This window comes from Talpa occidentalis, unplaced genomic scaffold, assembly GCF_014898055.3.
Source record: "Talpa occidentalis isolate TD23 unplaced genomic scaffold, MPIMG_talOcc4v2.1, whole genome shotgun sequence".
In the NCBI taxonomy this organism is placed as follows: Eukaryota; Metazoa; Chordata; class Mammalia; order Eulipotyphla; family Talpidae; genus Talpa; species Talpa occidentalis.
In genome coordinates, this window is record NW_026555331.1 from 11,948,488 (window position 1) to 11,968,750 (window position 20,263).

The 20,263-nt window shown below is 41.7% G+C and overlaps 1 long non-coding RNA gene across 7 annotated transcripts in view; it reads left to right on the top strand.

The window, feature by feature from the left end:
• Positions 1-20,263, top strand: part of LOC119248360 (uncharacterized) — a 41,819-nt gene that overhangs the window by 11,451 nt on the left and 10,105 nt on the right. For 6 of the 7 annotated variants that reach the window (XR_005126219.2, XR_008550565.1, XR_005125991.2 and 3 more), the window contains 2 exons: positions 539-591; positions 2,631-2,710. This is a non-coding gene — a long non-coding RNA (uncharacterized LOC119248360). Of the gene's footprint in view, positions 1-538; positions 592-2,630; positions 2,711-4,227; positions 5,248-20,263 lie in introns of those variants that run through there. The other variant, XR_005126101.2, reaches the window with a different exon arrangement.

Sequence of the window (20,263 nt, forward strand, 5' to 3'; positions counted from 1 at the left end):
CTTTATCAACAAACTTGAGGTAATATCTCTATGAGCTAGTGTGACTTGGGGTTAAAGCTCCACAATAGTAGGTGACATTCATTAGGGGCTTAAATAAATTCTGGCGTTACTATCTGTGACTGTATGGCATTCTGCTCCCAGGCATGAGCTGTGTCCCATAGCCAAGCTAACATCAGGTATTTATTCTGTAGCCACCAAAACCTTATTCAGCCAATAAGAAATAGCCATACCTACAAAAGACTCCATTGCTTTGCCAATCAACCAATTCAGGATTTTCTGACAGTCTTCAATGACTGGTAGAGTGACCTCCAGCACCTTAAGTGTAACCCCCACCTCACCAACACTTATACTGACTTTGCCCAACTGAACTGAGAAGTCTTGAGTTCAGGGACTGTCTTGTTCACGTGTGTGTTTCCTCCTAGAGCAGTGTGGGCTCACAATAAATGTTTGTTTTGTTAAATTAAATTTAGAAAGTGTTCACTCATTTACAGAAGAAATTAGCTGGTAATGAAATACTATGTCGTGTTCCATTCTGCAGAGGAACAAGAACGCTGCCCTAGGAATGCAGTGAACTTTCCGGCTTAATATTTGGTAAGCAAATTCTTCTCTTATCAAAGGAAATTAATGCTAACCTTTCCTCTACCACATTGAGCATTTAAGCCCTCAAGACACTCTGCTAGGGCAAATGGGTGACGTGCAGGCTGGAATGTTGTAATGCACTCAGGATGAAAAGCCGCTGCACACAGAAATTAAAATAACATTAGAAGCCAAGTAGAGAGAAAGGTTATTACAATACGTTCTAGAAAAAAGCTGGAAGATGCTCTATGGTCCCTTCCTCCAGGCGAAGGAAACGCTGAATTCAGATAAACTTCCCGATGCCCTACCTAGCCTTCTCCCACACCCTCCTCTGTCCCAGGGGAGTCATCATTGCCAGTGCTCAGGGTGGGTGGGAGCTTATTCTGATCACTTCATGAACACAGCTTGAGCTTTGGACTCCGAGCATCCCACATCAGATCTTGGCTCAATCTCAGATGAGAATCGTAGATGTCTTACCCACTTTCAGGGGGATTCCTTATCAGTAAGAGGCGTTTTTGAGATTTTTGAGAGTTGTTGTGAAGATTAAGCCATCCAGTGCTGGGTACCCAGTGAAGATGGTGTCCTTGCTTCACCGACTTGGAAGAAGAGTAATAAAATCTGATTTTTGCAAGGGCAGGTGGTGTGAAGGGCAGGTGGCATTACCATTTCTTCTCTTTATGCTTGCTCTGAATCACTACCCAAAGGGCTTTTTGTTTTTCTTCTGTGAATAGAGAAGACCCCTCTTTTTCCCCAAAGGGATGTATTTGAAGCTTTCTTTCCACCTCCTGTGGCTGCTCTATCACAGGCTTGCCTTGCAGATCCACCTGCAGATCTTTTAGAGGCCCAGTCAGCCAGTGATTCCAAATGTTCTTGCTCTGGGTTTTCCTTCAGGTCCTTGAGTCACTTTACAAAGGTGCATCACAAATCAAAGAACAATTCTGAAGCTCCAATGAAACTCAGTAAGCCAATGTGATGGTCAAACCAGACTATTTGTATAAGTAGCTTAGCTTTTCACCACCAGATTATTCCTGAAGGTTAGGGACTATGCTCTTTCTTGATGTCATCCTACATACCATTCCTTTGCCTGAATTGTGCTTTCTCCTCTCCCCCTTCTCTGGCCCCACTTGACAAAAATCTTACCTTTTTAAAAAATTTTCAACTTTCCATGTTATCGCCTCCATGAAAATTTTTCCTTCCTTTCTTACCACTTAATGGAATCCATTACTATACCTGTAGTTCTCCCTATAAGGTTTACTGTAAAATGAATGTACATTTTTCTACACCAAGAATGTATAAATTGGGTCCCACACTTCACCCTCATGTGTCTAATAGCTGGAAAACCGCAGATCAAACCTCTCCAAATTGCTTTTACTCTCCTTGCTAACTTTTAGAGTCTCTAGGTGACTCTAAGTGCCTTTGGATGGGAAATAGTCCATCTGGCTTGGTCTTACCTCAACGTACTCTCTGGCTTAGGGATGCTGGTGGATAAACAGAAGTTGGCTTTGGAAGGCTGTGTCCAAAGTCCAGTTGCAGGCAAATCCACAGTTCCAACAGCAGCCAGAGACAATGTGGCAGCATGACGTCCTATGAAGGGCTCTGGCTAAATTGATCAAGGCCTTGTCATCAAAGACATTTTCCTTTTTTTTTTTTTTTTTTTTTTTTTTGCTTTAGGGCATAAGGTACAAGACATTGGGGCAGTGGCAAAGCAATACCCAGAGAGACTGTGGTGCTGCTTGCTTACTTCAAGTAAGAGCAGAAATGCACAGTATTCAAGCCTCACCTGCAGAAAATATAAAGGACATGGGGCATTGTAACAAAGGATTGGAGACATGCTTGGGCGAAGCATGCGTTACAGGAGAGTATGGGCGGGGGACAAAGGACGTGTGTTTCCCTGTCTCCTTGAGAATTCACGAAGCTACTTCCTAACTTTCATTGCAAAAGGCTGGAGTCATATGACTGTATTTTGGGCAATGCAATGTGCGTGGAAGTGATGTAAGCCATTCTGGCCATGGCCTTTAAAAACCTGACCCTCCAAATCTCTTTTCCCTTCCAAGACAATGTAGAAGGACATGATTTCCAGGGACAGTTGCAGCATAGAGGAAAGTAATGCAGCCCTTGCTGGACTGTGAAATGGGTAAGTAACTTCTGTTAAGTCTCTGCAATGTTAGTGTTTGTCATTACTCCAGTGCAGCTTAGCTGACCTAAGAGGGGATCTGAAGCTTCTTTTGTCTTTAAGCTGATCCATAGGTAGGTCTAGGAATTTTTTTAAAAAGTAGTTCCAGTAAGTTCCATGAGCTACCTGGGCATGTATCTCGCAGGTTAAAATCAATGATAACACAGCTTTAACAAGTGGGTCTTTCAGTTTGCACACAAGGCACAAGCAAAGACTAGTCTCAGGACACCTGAAGGAGAATTGCTTCTAGAAACTTCCACTCCCTTGTCTCCCTAATGATGCTTCTTCTCTTAGGTCTTGACTCTTTTGTCTTCCAATATAATCAAGCTTCCTTCTCTGATATTGCCTGTGAGGGGAAATCATCAATGAGGAGACCAATGAGTTTTGAATGAGATTCTTCTAAGGAGCCCTTGCTTGGTGCTTCTGAATGATTATCATGCCATCAATAATGTGAAGTAGATGCCAACTTCTCTTGTTAAAAACATAATTTTTAAGGTGTGGATAATGTCCATGATATTATATATTACAGTAATAAGATTGCTTTAGTTATCAGTATACCTGCTTAAAAAAATGTCATACCCTTAAAAACATGTACACAGTTTTGCATCTTTTTCATCTCCGTGTGCCTAGCCGTCAGCAGCCATGCTTGGCACAAAGTGACATGGTCTAGAAATGATGAGAAATGTAGTCTCCCTCTGAAGCCTACTCAGCAGCTCTTTTCTGCTTTTTCACTCTGCTGGGGGTAGTAGTTTGTCTACAATTGGAGACTATATATTCCTACCAATATTTCTCTTCAGAGAAAATTACCTAGGATGACCTCTTTGGGGTGGGCACAGGCATATGCCCCGGAGACATGTCCCTGTCTATGAATTGTAACAGAACAGTTGCCTCATGGCTGGAACACTCGTCCATTCTTGCTGGCAACGTCCAGTGACTTTGCTGGGCCAGCACACTGAAGTCATAATTGGAGCGCACTTTGCTCGTGGAGGTTGGTCTTCAATGCCAAGAACAAGGGTGAGTGGACATTGCACCCAAAATAAACCTCGTCAGCAGCTCTCCTCATAATTTTCTCTGAACTGAGGAAAATAGCTCAGGCAACATAATTCTGGGGACTCAGATAGTGAGCGAACATTCAATCATACAAGTTCAAGGATGAAAAGAGCTTTTCAGATCATTCCCCAAACTTCCAACTTTATATATGGGAAAACTAAAGACAGGGAGCAAAGTAATTCACCCAAGATCAAACCAATTGAGAGCAGAAAAGCCAGGACTAGAATTCATTTACCGAAGCCCCTGGATCTGCTCTTTTCATGTCACTCTTCAGCTAAGCTGCTCACACATCTTTTTTTGCTGGTAATGTGTGCAAACCTGAGGTGGGTTGTAAAGGCAATAACCATCATACTGACTACCAGACACTGTGTTCAATACTTCAGAGTTATCTAATCTTATCTCAAAGACCCTATTCTCTATTTTTACAGAGGAGGCAACATAGGTTTGGAGCAAGATGGTAAATTGCCCAAGATCACCCAGCCAGTGAACTTGCAAATACTCTGAAAAGCTTATCTACTTCTTTCTAAGGTCCAGAATCTTAACCACATTCCACGGCCATCTGGTGCCACTGAGAAACAGAAGCATCTTGCAAACTCAAAATGCAAGCATTTCCTAAATGCCAGAGCAAGCCCTAATGCATCATGACTAATGGGCCAGTTACCTCCTCCTTCCCCCACAGAAACCTACTGTGAGTGGAAAACAGCATTTCCAGTATTTTGCTCAGTGGAGAAGCACCCTTCTGTCACCAACAGGCAACATGTGAGCAGAGAGGCTGAGAAAAACCTAATTACCACATGACTTAGGAGATCTTGTTTATAAAAAGGTGAAAGTTAATAAATTTATAAATTTTATTTGAGACCTAGACAATCTCTCCTGGTCTATGTAAAGAGGACTACAGCATGCTGGATCCAGAGAAGTAAAGTGTTGTTTCATTTCACACATATTTATGGGAAACCTCCTAAGTGCTATGCACTAAGTTAAGCAGAGAAAACAGAAAAAATAACCAAGGCACAGTTCCTAGCTTCAGGGAATTTACCAGCTGAGATAGAAATGACGAGTCTTCCATGGGAGATAAGCACTTCCCTTTCTAGAATAAAGAACTGTTGCCAAAAAGGGGCTGTGCAGGCAAAGACTAGTTTTCTCAGCCTCCTTTACAATCATGTGAAGAGTCTGAGAGTGGACTCTTGCCCACAGGATGAACAGAAGGGAAGAACATCACTTCCAGGGACACCTGGGCCTTCTCCACCATCCCTGCCCTCAATTGCTGGAAGCATAGTCACCTAGAGGGCTTGGGACCATGATTACCTGGTCACAAGTGCAAACTGCTAACAATGACAGCTGCCTCCAACTGCTCACATGAGCAGAAAGTACACACTCAACTCTATGAAAATATAGCCACGGAAATGACTATGTTGTTAAGGCAGTGAGGGCTTCCTTGACAAATAAACCCTCCTGTGTTCAGATGAATGAACCAGATATTGTAGTGTCACTTAATGTTGGCCCATGATGGCACTGAGGTATGTGTGCTGTGGGAACATAGATCTGGTGATGGGAAAGACAAACAGTCGGTAGGAACCAGCTCTTGGGAAAGGCTTGGGAGGGAGGAGTTAGGGACCAGAGGAAATGTCAGGTGCAATGGTCCAGAGGAAAGAAAGCAAAGCTGAGTGCTCACAGTTGGGGTTCAAGCAGGAAATGGGGAGCAAACAGGAATGGGGAACCCGATAGACTGGAGTGGGAAACAGGACCAGATCAGAGAAGGCTGGCAGTTTAGACTTTGATGTGGAGATGGCACAGACTAAGCACAATACTGTTGGCAGATTGCTCTGGAGAGGAAGACTAGGCCAGCAGGGGATTATTCATATTAATTCCGATTGCTTCCCTTTCTCTTGTACAATGCCAGGTCCAGAACCAAGAGTGAATATATATTCATTGCCTAATGGATGAACAAATGAGTGAACCGTTTAGGATCCTGTTGTACTAGTACAGATGAAAGATGCTGGGTAATTCATGCAAACAGGGTTGAAAAGTTTAGTAAGCAAGTGATCAATTGCATATAAGAGGGATGACTTCCACGGGATATTTCTTGGCTGTGATTATTGTATGCTAATTGTCACATGTCAGGTACCTTTCCAAATGTTTTACACCTGCTAATTCATTTAATCCCAATAAAAATTCTATGAACTTAATAATATCAGATGAGAAAAAATGAGGCACAGAGGGGTTCATAATTTATGCCAGGTCACACAGCTAGTTACTATTTAATCCAAGAGTTCAACTCAAGCAATCAGACTCTGGAGTCTGTGTTCTCCTGAGCGTGAGATTTGTGTTTGTTGTAATAAGAAATAGAAGACTCTGCCCTGGGGAAGAGAGACAAATTCAAATTTAGATGTGTGGGGTTTAAATTGTCTGTGGGACATGCAAGTAGAAATATCAGGTAGGCTGGTATCCGTTGGTAATATAATTGATGCTGACTGCAAACTCTGAGGAATGATCACAGAAAGTGCGTTCACTGCAATGATTCCGTAGTTTGAAACTGCTAAGGGAGAAGGCACAACAGGAGTGGACACGACAGGTCGTGGATAAAGGAGAAGCAGAAAGATTTAAACAGAATAAAGACACGAGGGCTTAGTTACGTCCGATAAAGTTGTTGTCAATTTCCCAATGAGAGATTCTAGAAATTACCAGCTGAGCTGTGCTGTATCCTGTATGTGTGTTGCTTTCTTTGTAATTTGAAGGCAATTAGTACTACAGTATTTAATACTGCAGTAACAACTTGTGAATTTTCACTCCACACTGTGACCTTTAAAATCCATTTTTGTAATAAAATCTAGCTTAAAAGAATCTACCACACACTGTAAGAGAAGGAGACATGCTTGAACCAGAGCAATAACAATTGTCACAATTTCAGTTGCCAGCAGAATAGCTGGAAGAACATGGAATTCTTTTTGAGTGTTTCAAAAGTGATTTTAACATTCTTTGTATTTTTAGTCTAAATTGAGGACTACAATATCAATTGAAAGATCTATTGTTGTGCAATTTGCAGCAACATGGATGGCGCTGGAAGGGATCATGCTCAGCGAAATAAGCCAAAAAGAAAAAGAAAAATATCGGATGGTCTCACTCATAGCAGGAATCTAGAAAACTTAAATAAGGGACCAGGAAAATGAATAACTATAAGAAAGTGAAAATCAAAATCAACAAAAAACTATGAACCAGAGACACTTTTAGGGGGGCGGGGGCGGGAGGGGAGGGATTGGGGTCAGAATGGGGGGGCTGCAATTGTATGGGGAATATAACAATAAAATTTATTAAAAAAAAAAAAAGAAAGATCTATTGTTGGAGGAAATTAGTATGCTAGTAAATAAATTAATAAAAAGTAAAATGCTGGGGGGCGGAGCAACATGGCGGCGAGGAGACGCTGCGAGTAAGATCTCCCATTAAAAAAAGTGAATAGGGAGGAAAAGCGGCAGGTCCCAGTGAGAACTGGGACACGGAAGATAAACGGGTGACGCCAGCGAACTGCCCGAAGAAGAAAGTGGCCATAAAAGAGGACCAGAAGGGAGGGAAGCACAGAACCCTGCTCCCCTCCCCCGCCCACAGAGGCGGCACTCTCCTACCCCGCAGAGAGGAGGAAACAACAAACCAAAACGGCCCACAAGAACAAACGAGGCAGCAAGCGGGACTGGGAGCGGAAAGGAACTATTGCAGCCACCACACCCCGTGAACGGGAGCTGAGGCGAACCCTGCAGGATCCGCCGTGGCGGTGAGCGAACGGCTCCTCCGGGCGCCATTAGAGAAGAACAAAGACCCCGGGAGACACGCACACAGCCCGGGCTGCCGGTAAGCTGGCGCGGAAACGCGGAGTGCTCGGCGCGCTTGAAAAGCAAGTGCAGACCTGGATCGCGGCTGCCCAGGTCCCCGCGCCTGCGACCTAGGCTTGCGGGGAGACTACCTAGGCTTGCGGGGAGACGCGCGGAGGTCCTCACTGAGGTGAAGGTCCCTCCCTGAGTAAGCAGGATCCAGGCGCCCAGGCATGGGAGCGGTGCAAAAGGCGCCATTCCCGCGCCACTGAACTGGGCTACAGCCCGCGTCCTGGAACTGAGGGCTTTGAACTGAGACCCGGGGCACGAAAATTCGGGGCGTGGTTTCTCCACGACGGTGGGGCACAAGGCAGACACAGCACCCCAAAGCTGTTGAGGTGTACCCTACCATTCCCGCTCTGTTCTCTGTCCCACGGGGTGGGGGGAGGCGAAAAAACAGCCCCCCAAGGACAATAGGAGAGATCTCTGGCGCCACCTAGCGACCAGGAAAAAAAAAAGTCACTAACACCCTATAAAACAGGACATTTCTTAAGACTGCTTGAAAAGGGCAGAAGGTTTCTGGAGGACCCAGTGGCCAGCCGGGAAGTTATTCCACGCCAGGCCCCTTCCGACCAGCAGTCTGAGCCCACAGAGGGAGCAGGCACCCACGTCCGGGGCAGACCGGGTGCGCAGAAGAGTGTGCCTGAAACCGGAGGCGCAGGGACTGCATCCCGCTTCGCCATTTGAGAACAGGGACATTTCTTCAGTAAAAACTGCCTAAAACCAGCAGAAAGCTCCCCCAGAAGACAGAGATGGCTCCTGGAAGAGCCAGAGGGGAGCGGAGAAGTTCACCCAAGATGTCAGTCAGTCCGAGCAACACAGTGTCCCAACGCATACGACAAATTAGAAAACAGACAGTAGGGAGTAGAAGAACCACACGCAACCTAAAAACTCCTCAGGAAAGAAGCACACCACAAAAAGAAAACCACTCCCAGATTGCAACGACAGCAACTTGGAAGAACTTCTGAGCCTTCCAGAAAGAGAATTTAAAATTGCCATGATTAAAAAAGTGATAGATCAGAAGAAGGAAATTGAGTCCCTAAAGAGGGAAGTAAGAGAAATGCAGGAGATCAAAGAATTAATGGAGGAACTAAAGAACTCTGGGAAAAGCAATGAAAGCAGAATAGATGAAATGGAAGAACGAATAAGTAATCTTGAAGACACAGAAATAAAAAGAACCAAAACAGAAAAGGAAAGAGAAGTACGAAGGAAAAAGAATGAAGAAAGACTTCGGGAACTATCTGACTCCATGAGGAAAGGAAATATAAGAGTTATAGGAATTCCAGAAGGAGAGGAGAGAGATGTAGGAACAGAGAAAATATTCATGGATATAATTGAAGAGAACTTCCCAAATGAGAAGAAGGAGCTGAAAATTGATATACAAGAAGCAAGAAGAACACCAAACTTCCACGACGAAAGGAAAAACACAGCAAGACACATAATAGTAAAGCTCCCAAGAATCCAGGACAAGGAAAAAATAATGAAGCTGACAAGAGGGAAGAAACAGATAACATTCAAAGGAAAACCAATCAGGCTGACATCAGACTTCTCTGAAGAAACACTACGGGCAAGGAGAGAGTGGAGGGACATAGTCAACAGACTCCAAGAAAACAGATGCCAACCAAGAATACTCTATCCCGCAAAGCTCTCTTTCCTCCATGAAGAAAGAATATGGACCTTCCCAGACAAAGAGAAACTCCGGAATTTCATTGCGACTAAACCCCCACTCCAAAAAATACTACAAGGAATCCTAAAGCCAGAACCTCAGAGGGACGAATAACAACGAAAGAAGACCAAAAAAAAAAAAAAGTTATTAAAAGAATAAATAAATAAAATCAAAGGAAAGACAAACATAATGGCAAATACAGATGCTAACATATCAATATTAACTCTAAATGTAAATGGACTAAACTCTTCAATAAAAAGACACAGAGTTGCAGCCTGGATTAAGAAACAAAACCCAACCTTTTGCTGTCTCCAGGAAACACATTTAGCTACAAAAGATAAAAATAGGCTCAAAGTCAAAGGATGGAAAACAATCCTACAAGCAAATGGGCCAAAAAAGAAAGCAGGAACAGCTATACTTATATCAGATAAAACAGACTTCAAACTCAAAAAAATAAAAAGAGACCCCAATGGTCACTACATTATGATTAAGGGGACAATACTTCAAGAAGAAATAACACTCATTAACATATACTCACCAAACGAAAGAGCACCAAAATATATCAGACAACTGTTGTCCTCTCTGAAAACAGACATCAGAGAAAACACATATGTAGTGGGAGACTTCAACACACCACTATCAACAATGGATAGATCAACAAGACAAAAAATAAGTAAAGAAACTAAAGCTCTAAATAAGGACCTAGAGCATTTGGGCTTAACAGACATCTATAGAACACTAAACCCAAAAAAAAACGGAGTACACATTTTTCTCAAGCGCACACGGATCATTCTCCAGGATCGATCACATACTGGGGCACAAGACAAACATCAACAGATACACCAAGATTGAAATCATACCAACCATCTTTTCTGACCACGAAGGCATCAAACTAGAAATAAATCATAAAAAGAAGGCAAGGAACTATCCTACCTCATGGAGATTAAAAGCCACACTACTGGAAGACCACTGGACTAACGAGGAGATCAAAGAAGAAATTAAAAAATTCTTTGAATTGAATGACAAGGAGGACACCAATATCCTAAATGTATGGGATGCAGCAAAAGCAGTAATAAGAGGAAAATATATAGCAATAGAAGCTCACATCAAAAAACAAGAAAGAACTCAAAGAAACAACCTAATCTCGAAGCTCAAAGATCTAGAAAAAGAACAACAAAAAAACCCCAGAACCAGTAGAAGAAAAGAAATAATAAAAACAAAGCAGAAATAAATGAAATTGAAACTAAAAAAACAATCCAAAAGATCAATGAAACCAAGAGCTGGTTCTTTGAAAAAATAAATAAAATAGACAAACCCCTAGCCAGGCTCACAAAGGAAAAAAGGGAGAAAGCCAAATACACAGGATCATCAATGAAAGAGGAGAAATCACAACGGACACAGCAGAAATCAAAAGAATAATCAGTAACTACTATGAACAGTTATATGGAAACAAGTTCAACAATCTAGAGGAGATGGACAAATTCCTACAACTCTACAATCACCCAAAGCTAGATAAAGAAGAAATAGAACACCTAAACAGACCAATTACAAGCAGCGAAATTGAAATGGTAATTAAAAACCTCCCCAAAAACAAAAGCCCAGGACCTGATGGATTTACAAATGAATTCTACCAAACATTCAGAGACGAATTAGTGCCTATCCTTCACAAACTCTTCCAAAAAATTGAGAAGGAAGGGACAATACCAAACACGTTCTATGAAGCCAATATTACACTAATACCAAAACCGAATAAGGACAACACAAAAAAGGAAAACTATAGGCCAATCTCCCTAATGAACACTGATGCAAAAATCCTCAATAAAATTTTAGCTATCAGAATCCAACAATGTATCCATAAGATAATTCACCACGACCAAGTTGGATTCATTCCAGGGGCACAAGGATGGTTTAACATCCGAAAATCAATCAACGTTATCCAACACATCAACAAAAAGAAATATAAAAACCATATGATAATATCAATAGATGCTGAGAAAGCTTTCGACAAAGTGCAACACCCATTCATGATAAAAGCCCTTGAAATTCTTGGGATACAAGGAACATACCTCAACATCATAAAGGCCATCTATGACAAGCCAACAGCCAGTATCATTCTCAATGGTGAAAAGCTGAAAGCAATTCCATTAAGATCTGGAACAAGACAAGGATGTCCACTCTCACCACTGCTTTTCAATATAATACTGGAAGTCCTAGCCAGAGCAATAAGACAAGAGAAAGACATCCAAGGAATCCAAATAGGAAAAGAAGAAGTCAAACTATCACTATTTGCAGATGATATGATAATATACATAGAGAACCCCAAAATCTCCACAGAAAAACTAATTCAACTCATCAATCAATTCAGTAAAGTGGCAGGATACAAAATCAACACGCAAAAGTCAGTGGCCTTCCTATACACAAACAATAAATCTGAAGAAGAAGAAATCAAAAAAACCACCCCTTTTATTATCGAAACAAAAAAAATCAAATATTTGGGAATAAATCTAACAAAAGAGGTAAAGGACCTATACAAAGAAAACTATAAAACACTGTTAAAAGAAATAGAAGAAGACACAAAGAAATGGAAAGACATCCCCTGCTCATGGATTGGAAGAATAAACATTATTAAAATGGCCATCCTACCAAAAGCAATATACAGATTCAATGCTATTCCAATCAAAATCTCAATGGCATTCTTCAAAGAAATAGAACAATTATTGATGAAATTCATATGGAATCACCAAAAACCCCGAATAGCCAAAGCTCTACTGAAAAAAAAAGAAGGAAATGGAGGCATCACACTCCCAGACTTCAAACTATACTACAAAGCCATAATCATCAAAACTGCATGGTATTGGAACAAGAACAGACATACAGACCAATGGAATCGAATAGAAAATCCAGAAATAAACCCACAGATTTATGGTCAACTAATCTTTGACAAAGGAGCAAAGACTATGCATTGGAGCAAAGAAAGTTTGTTCAATAAATGGTGCTGGGAAAACTGGGTCGCTACATGCAAAAGAATGAAGCTTGACCACTACCTCACACCATACACAAAAATCAACTCAAAATGGATTAAAGAACTAGACATAAGACCTGAAACCATAAAATACATAGAAGGAAATATAGGCGAAACACTACGGGATTTGCACATCAAAGACATCTTTACAGACACATCACCCAAAGCAGTGATAGTGAAGAGAAAGATAAACAGCTGGGACTACATCAAATTAAAGAGCTTCTGCACAGCAAAAGAGACAATAACAAAAACAAAGAGAAACCCCACCAACTGGAGAACATTTTTGCACCCAACACTAATGATAAGGACTGATCACAAAAATCTGCAAAGAGCTGATGAGACTCAGCAACAACAAAGAAAATAATCCAGTCAAAAAATGGGCAGAAGAGCTAAAAAGAAACTTCTCTGAAGAGGAAATGCAAATGGCCAACAGACATATGAAAAAATGTTCAACATCACTTGTAATCAGGGAAATGCAAATCAAAACTACCATGAGATACCATCTCACACCAGTGAGAATGGCACATATTAAAAAAACTAGCAACAACAAATGTTGCGAGGATGTGGAGAAAAAGGAACTCTTGTGCACTGTTGGTGGGAGTGCAAACTGGTCCAACCACTATGGAGAGCTGTGTGAGATTTTCTGGACCTACTAAACATAGAGCTTCCATATGATCCAGCAATTCCACTCCTAGGTATTTACCCAAAGGACACAGAAACATTAATTCCAATGGGCACCTGCACCCCTCTGTGTATAGCAGCACTGTTTACAATAGCTAAGCTTTGGAAACAACCCAAATGCCCAAAAATAGATGACTGGATCAAGAAGATGTGGTACATATATACCATGGAATATTACTCAGCATTCAAAAAAGATAAACACATGCAATTTGCAGCAACATGGATGGCACTGGAAGGGATCATGCTCAGCGAAATAAGCCAAAAGAAAAAGAAAAATACCGGATGGTCTCACTCATAGCAGGAATCTAGAAAACTTAAATAAGGGACCAGGAAAATGAATATAAGAAAGTGAAAATCAAAATCAACAAAAAAACTATGAACCAGAGACACTTTTTGGGGGGTGGGGGGGCGGGAGGGGAAGGATTGGGGTCAGAATGGGGCGTTTGCAATTGTATGGGGGAATATAAAAATAAAATTTAATATTTAAAAAAAAAAAAAAAAAAAGTAAAATGCTGACACTTAATGAATGACAGTAGAACTTATCCCTCCAATGTAAACAGCTATTTTTTCATCCTCTCATGAATCAAGGTGCCACTATTTTGTTCTAAACTAAACCCACACATGCATTTTGGCTCCTCTTGGCTATTTTGGGACTCTTACTTTCTCATAATAGCATAAATATAATATATATTTTTTAAGATTTATTTATTTTTATACAAGAACTGGGGTATAGGCCAGAGGTGCAGGAGGGTGAGAGGATTCACCAGAGACAGAGTGGGGAGCAGAACAAGCAGAATGGCTGAAAACACTGCTGAGGGGAGCAGCAGGCGAGACAGGAGAGGCCTGCTGTGCCATCTGGGTATCTCCCTGGCTGTCTGGGAATCAAACCCACGCTGCAGAGGTTACAGATAGCTTCACAGTGCTGTGCTCAACCTGCTGCACCACCAGGGAGGCCCTATATTTATATTTTTTAAGATTTATTTTTTTTATTTATGCATACAAGAAATGGGGTATAGGCCAGAGGTGTGGGAAGTGAGAGGATTCACCAGAGACACAGTGGGGAACAGAACAGGCAGATTGACTGAAATACACTGCTGAGGGGAGCCGGCGAGTCAGGGGAGGTCTGCTGCGCCATGTGGGAAGCTCCCTGGCTGAGGATTGAACTCGTGCTTCAGCGGCTGCAGATAGCTACATAGGTTGTGTCTTAACCCCTTGCACCACCAGGGAGGCCCTTGGAAGTGCTTTTATATATATATCCCTTACCGAATCTTCTCACATCTCAGAGAGAGAGACACTAACTCCAGGTTTTTTTTTTTTTTTAAAGATTTATTTTATTTATTTATGCAAGCACTGGGTACAGTCAGAAGCGCGGGAGGGTGAGAGAATTCACGAGAGCCAGAGGGGAGAGCAGAGCAGGCAGACTGATGAAGCACACTGCTGTGGGGAGCAGAGGGCGGCAGGAGAGGTCTGCGCGCCATGTGGGACCCTCGCCGGTGGCCGGGGATCGAACCGGCGCTGCAGAGGCTGCGGGCAGCTTCGCAGCCCAGCTCTCAACCGCTGTGCCACTGGGGAGGCCCCTAACTCCAGTTTTTAAATGGATGATGTGATGGTGATAGAAAATTCTGACAAATTCTGACACGAAAAGAAAAACCTCATGGGTAATGATGCCTCCCCAAGGCCTTCTACACCGGGAAGCTTCTGTCCTCCCTGAGCTCGCCTTCGAACCCTCGCAATGCTCTTCGACAGCTTCCTCACAGCAGATTCCCCTTGCCCCAGCCTGTCCTTTCTGTGAGCTGCTCAGGACATACCAGTGCCTTGGCGCTGCCCTTTTCGCTAGTGGCTTATCTCTGGACACTGTGCTCACATGCGCAATTCCCAATATATTACTTCTTGGTTTTTTATTTTGGGACCCAGGAGGGTGGAGATTGCTTAAGAACATTCCAGGGTTTTTGGAGGCAAACTGTGAAGAAGGTAAAATTTGTCCTTTCCTTCTACTTCAGTGACTGTCTTCGGTGAATGTGACTCAAATCCTCAGCTTCCTTGCCACTTAAAATGCTTTAACTGGACCTCATGGGTGTGCCTGGCTCTGTGCTTTCAGTTGCACATATAAAGATAATTAAGTAAATAAAACTTGCCTCTTGGTAGCTTCAGACATGTCAGCAACTTAGTATAAGAGCTCAATGCAATCCAAAGATCCTCAAGTTGTGGAGATACACCAGGGAGTAGTGGCCGTTCTTAGGAGTGAGGGGGTCCTACTTCTGAAAGCAATTCCCACAGCTGGAGAAAGTTGACTAGTGTTTGAAGGACTGAAGATTTCAGGGCTGGGGTTGAGGTTCATGTTGCGCAACGGCCACAGAAGCATCGCCCTGGAGGTGGAGAGGGCTGCATGACCGGGGCACAGGCAAGTCCACCGTGCTGGCTGGACAGCTTGGAAGATGGGGAGAGTGGAAGCTGAGGCCGAGGAGGCAGGCAGAGGCAGAATCTGGAGGTTTTGTGTGTCAGGCTGCAAAGCTGGGACTTAGCACTGCTTTGACAGAGGGAAAGAGCAAAGTGTTTCAATCAAGACAGCAGTGCAGTGAAATTTTTGTTTGGCAGCTTCATTCCGGGGGCTTGTTGGGGACTATGATCCAACAGGGAAGACTGTGGAGACGTGGTTGGAAAGCTGGGCCTATGCTGCAGGGAATGTGAGGCCTAAATTAGTGTAGATACAACAGGAAAGGGAGACAAGCAATCTGAGATTATTTATGAGTGAGACAAGAGAACCTGGATAGGAATGTTCAGCTGAATGACTGAGGTTACTGACATTAAAGAGGGAAATCATGGCTAGTGATGCCATTCCCCCAGAGAAGCATTCCAAAAGGGGTGAAGATAATACATTTGTCTTTGAGTGTGTTTTTGCTTGTTCCAATAAGAATCCGGGTAATGATGGTGAGTTGGGGTTTAAAATTCTAGGTCCAGGGCCTCCCCTGGTGGCACAGTGGTTGAACACTGGGCTGTGAGGCTGCCCGCAGCCTCTGCAGCACCGGTTCAATCCCCGGCCACCGGCAAGGGTCCTATATGGCGCAACAGACCTCTCCTGCCACACCCGCTGCTCCCCTCAGCAGTGTATTTCCTCAGTCTGCCTGTTCTGCTCCCTGCTCTGGCTCTGGTGAATTCTCTCACCCTCCCGTGCTTCTGACTGTACCCAGTGCTTGTACAATTAAAAAAAAAAAAAATCTAGGTCCAGTGCACAGAAGAGTAATCCGGATAGAGATGCAAAAACCCTGACATGCAGTGTTATTGGAGGTGGTTTTGTGAAAATGAAATAGTCTAGACATTATTCTACAGATTGAGAACTAGGTAGAGAGTACAAACTGATGTCCTGGCACACTTAATGGTAAGGAAAGTAATACGAGACAGATAAATATTTTCTTGGAGGTCTAAGGGAGCCCAGGAAAGGAAGCTTTCACCAAAGACAAGGCAAGGAGGAGTTTTAAGGAGTTAAATGTCAACAGAGCAGCAGGGGATATGATAAGGAGTGAGAGGGGTCAGTTGGCTATGGCAGTAGAAAGTCACTGGAGACCCTGAAAGAGGAGCTGTGGAGTGATGAGGCCCAAAGCCAAATAGCAGTAGGAGGCTAGGGAGTAAACAGAGCTTGAGCAAGTGGAGGCGTGGATGCTGACTTCTGATTCAAGAAGCTAAAGTTGAAGAAGTTTAGTGACTTTGCTGAAGGTCGTGAGGCTCCTAAGTGGGATGGCCAGGATTTCATATCAAGTGGCCTCGGTCATTTAACACCATTTGGAGTCTTTTTCTCACTCACTTATTCATTCATTCTTTCATTCATTCATCTATCAGTCACCCATTCTAGGCTCCTCAGATATTATATCACACAAAACGAGTTATGGATGGTTTTCAAGCACAATGTGGGGTGTGAGATTTTGTTTTTCTAGCATGCTAACTAGTTAACCTGTCACAACAGCATGGATGCTTGTGGAGGAAATGAGACCCTGGCATCAGAGACAGGGGACACTTGATTACATAGAGCAATAATAGTAACCAGGATGGTAACATTTACTTGGGCAATTCTCTGAGCCTCAGTTTTCATATAGTGACACAGACAGGGCTATGTGATGCCTGCACACACAGTAGAGAGTATTGCAAGGAAGGGAACTTGGGACTTTTATAATGGACAATAAGCATGCCTAACTTTTGCACTTGAGAAAGACATTAACTATTATAGTGGATGGTAAGTAATGCCTTCTGTTCTCCAGAGGGATACACTATTTCTAGCTTCCAAAGCTGTTTGCTATCAAATGTCCTTGAAAAAGAGCCTAGAACAAAGGGTAGTGATGCATTTGTTTGCAAGTTATGTAGAAAGTTCTCTAATAATGATATGAAATAGATTTTAAGTTTCCTGCCCAATATTTATTGTCTTTCATTAGGAACAGAAAACTGAACATAAACCAGGCAGCAACATACCTGATTAAAAACTGTGTGATAGTTGGAGCTCTGGCAGCCTTCTTGTGATTATGAAGATGATAACAACATACCTAAAAAGGTCAAGTGACTCAGAAAGTGTAGGTCCCTGATGCAGCCACGTCTAGCCTGTCTCTGGGACTTATATAGTAGACAAATCTTTATGTGTTTATTGTGTTATAGTGATTCTGTTATTAGCAACTGCATTCTATTAGTTATTACAGTAACTGAATGCAATTAACTAATATTGATAGGGAAAAACACTAGGTAGCAGGATACAAGAATTATATTCTTTATTTCACTACTAACTTACTGTGCTACTTGAGTGTGTCAATTGACCTCTATGAACTTCATATTTCTCACTTAACCATTAGGTACTTCCTTAATCTAACAGTTTTTGGTACTCAAGTCACAAAATATCCTTCCTTTTCTAGCTTTCAAACTCATTTGCTCTATACTCATTTTCTTTTGTGCAATAAGTGGATAAAAAAATCAAATGATATAATTTTCTGTCTCCTTTGCTCCAACACCTAAATGGTGCATTTTGGTTTTTTTTTTTTTTTTTTTTTTTTGCTCATTAAATTTTTACTGCTATTACTTTTAAGCAGTTATTACAAATTACTATTCACAGTTCCAATTAACAATTTCCATTAAAGTAATTTATAGTTAGTGATTATAAATCTATTTACAGATGTAGATATGGAAGCATAGAGAAAAGAGAAAAAAAGTGACTGGCCAAACATTAAGCAAATCGAAATAACCATGCTTTAACCTTTTTTGGGTTTGTTTTGTTTTGTTTTGTTTTTAATTGGTTGTATTTATTTATTTATTTATTTATTTTTTAAATAATAAATTTTATTTTTATATTCCCCCATACAATTGCAAACGCCCCATTCTGACCCCAATCCTTCCCCTCCTGCCCCCCACCCCCCAAAAAGTGTCTCTGGTTCATAGTTTTTTGTTGATTTTGATTTTCACTTTCTTATATTCATTTTCCTGGTCCCTTATTTAAGTTTTCTAGATTCCTGCTATGAGTGAGACCATCCGGTATTTTTCTTTTTCTTTTTGGCTTATTTCGCTGAGCATGATCCCTTCCAGCGCCATCCATGTTGCTGCAAATTGCATGTGTTTATCTTTTTTGAATGCTGAGTAATATTCCATGGTGTATATGTACCACATCTTTTTGATCCGGTCATCTATTTTTGGGCATTTGGGTTGTTTCCAAAGCTTAGCTATTGTAAATAGTGCTGCTATAAACATAGGGGTGCAGGTGCTCTTTGGAGTTGATGTTTCTGTGTCCTTTGGGTAAATACCTAGGAGTGGAATTGCTGGATCCTATGGAAGCTCTATGTTTAGTAGGTCCAGAAGTCTCCACACAGCTCTCCATAGTGGTTGGACCAGTTTGCACTCCCACCAACAATGCAGAAGAGTTCCTTTTTCTCCACACCCTCGCCAACATTTGTTGTTGCTAGTTTTTTTAATATGTGCCATTCTCACTGGTGTAAGATGGTATCTCATGGTAGTTTTGATTTGCATTTCCCTGATTACAAGTGTAAATGGTGCATTTTGGATATGCTTTAACCTACAGGGATGCCTTGCTAATAAATTTCCTGTCTACGGTCATACCACCCTGAATATATGTGATCATGTCTAATGGACTTCCAGGTACCTCTGAGCTTAGTAAGGGAGGGACTTAAATGGAAATGTCTCATAATATGCAAATTGTGTTCTAACTTCCATACTGCTAATACTTAGCATACAACCTGGCTTTCAGTAGGTCCTCAATAGATACTTAGTGAATTAATGATCAAGCACCTTCATTTTAGAGAATAGGAAATGAAGGGCCAGAAACTAGTAGGACATGACCCCCTTTCAGCATAGCTGGTAAACTGCAATGACCACTGCCATATAGGATGTGACCCAGAAGTTAGCATCTAAAATAAATTTTTGATCATCTAAATAGAAGCAGTCAGATAGAAAAAAAATGATATTTGAGTTAAATGGTTTCTGAACATCATTTTTTTTTTCTTCTTAAAAGAATACTAGGTCATTTGTTCATTGGAAACATAGCTGTCAGTTTAAATTATACCCTCGTTTGAATGAATTGATATTGGATAATGAGATTTCTCTGAATGACTACATATATATTTTTTTTCTCCTCTGGGCTAAATAATCCAATTCCTCTAACCTTTTCTCATGAATTTTATTTTCTCGGCTCTTAATCATTCTCTTTGTTCTCCCACGAGATTCAATAAAATGCTAAACAGCAACAAATATTACAGGTTGATTTTTATATGAGCACCAGCCCTATGTGCACCTTTAAATACATTTTGTCATGGGTAGCTCTGATGTCAGATTTAGTCCTTTGTAATAGACTAGACTACTTTCCTACTTTGCTAATGTCAGGAATTGCCTTAAGTTTATATTAGTCTGTGTGCCTCTCATGCTAGCTATCCATATTTTACCAAATACCTACATAATTAATATCAAGCAAACCAAACATCAATTTGGTGGATGGGATTTTCTCATTTTCAATGTGAATATTTCATTTTTTTGTTGTTCAAGTATCCACTCATCAAGTCATCAACTAGATTGCATTGCTGCCTTTCTCTGTGACAAGCCCTGGACTACATTCACATGTAGAAATGAAAGAGCCCAGAGTAAGTCAGAGGCTAACACCTACTCTAAACCAGCAATTATAATAGAGTGTGGTCAGAGCAAAGACAGAAGGACAACACCTTATAGGAACACAAATGACCCCTAATGCAGCTGGATTCAGA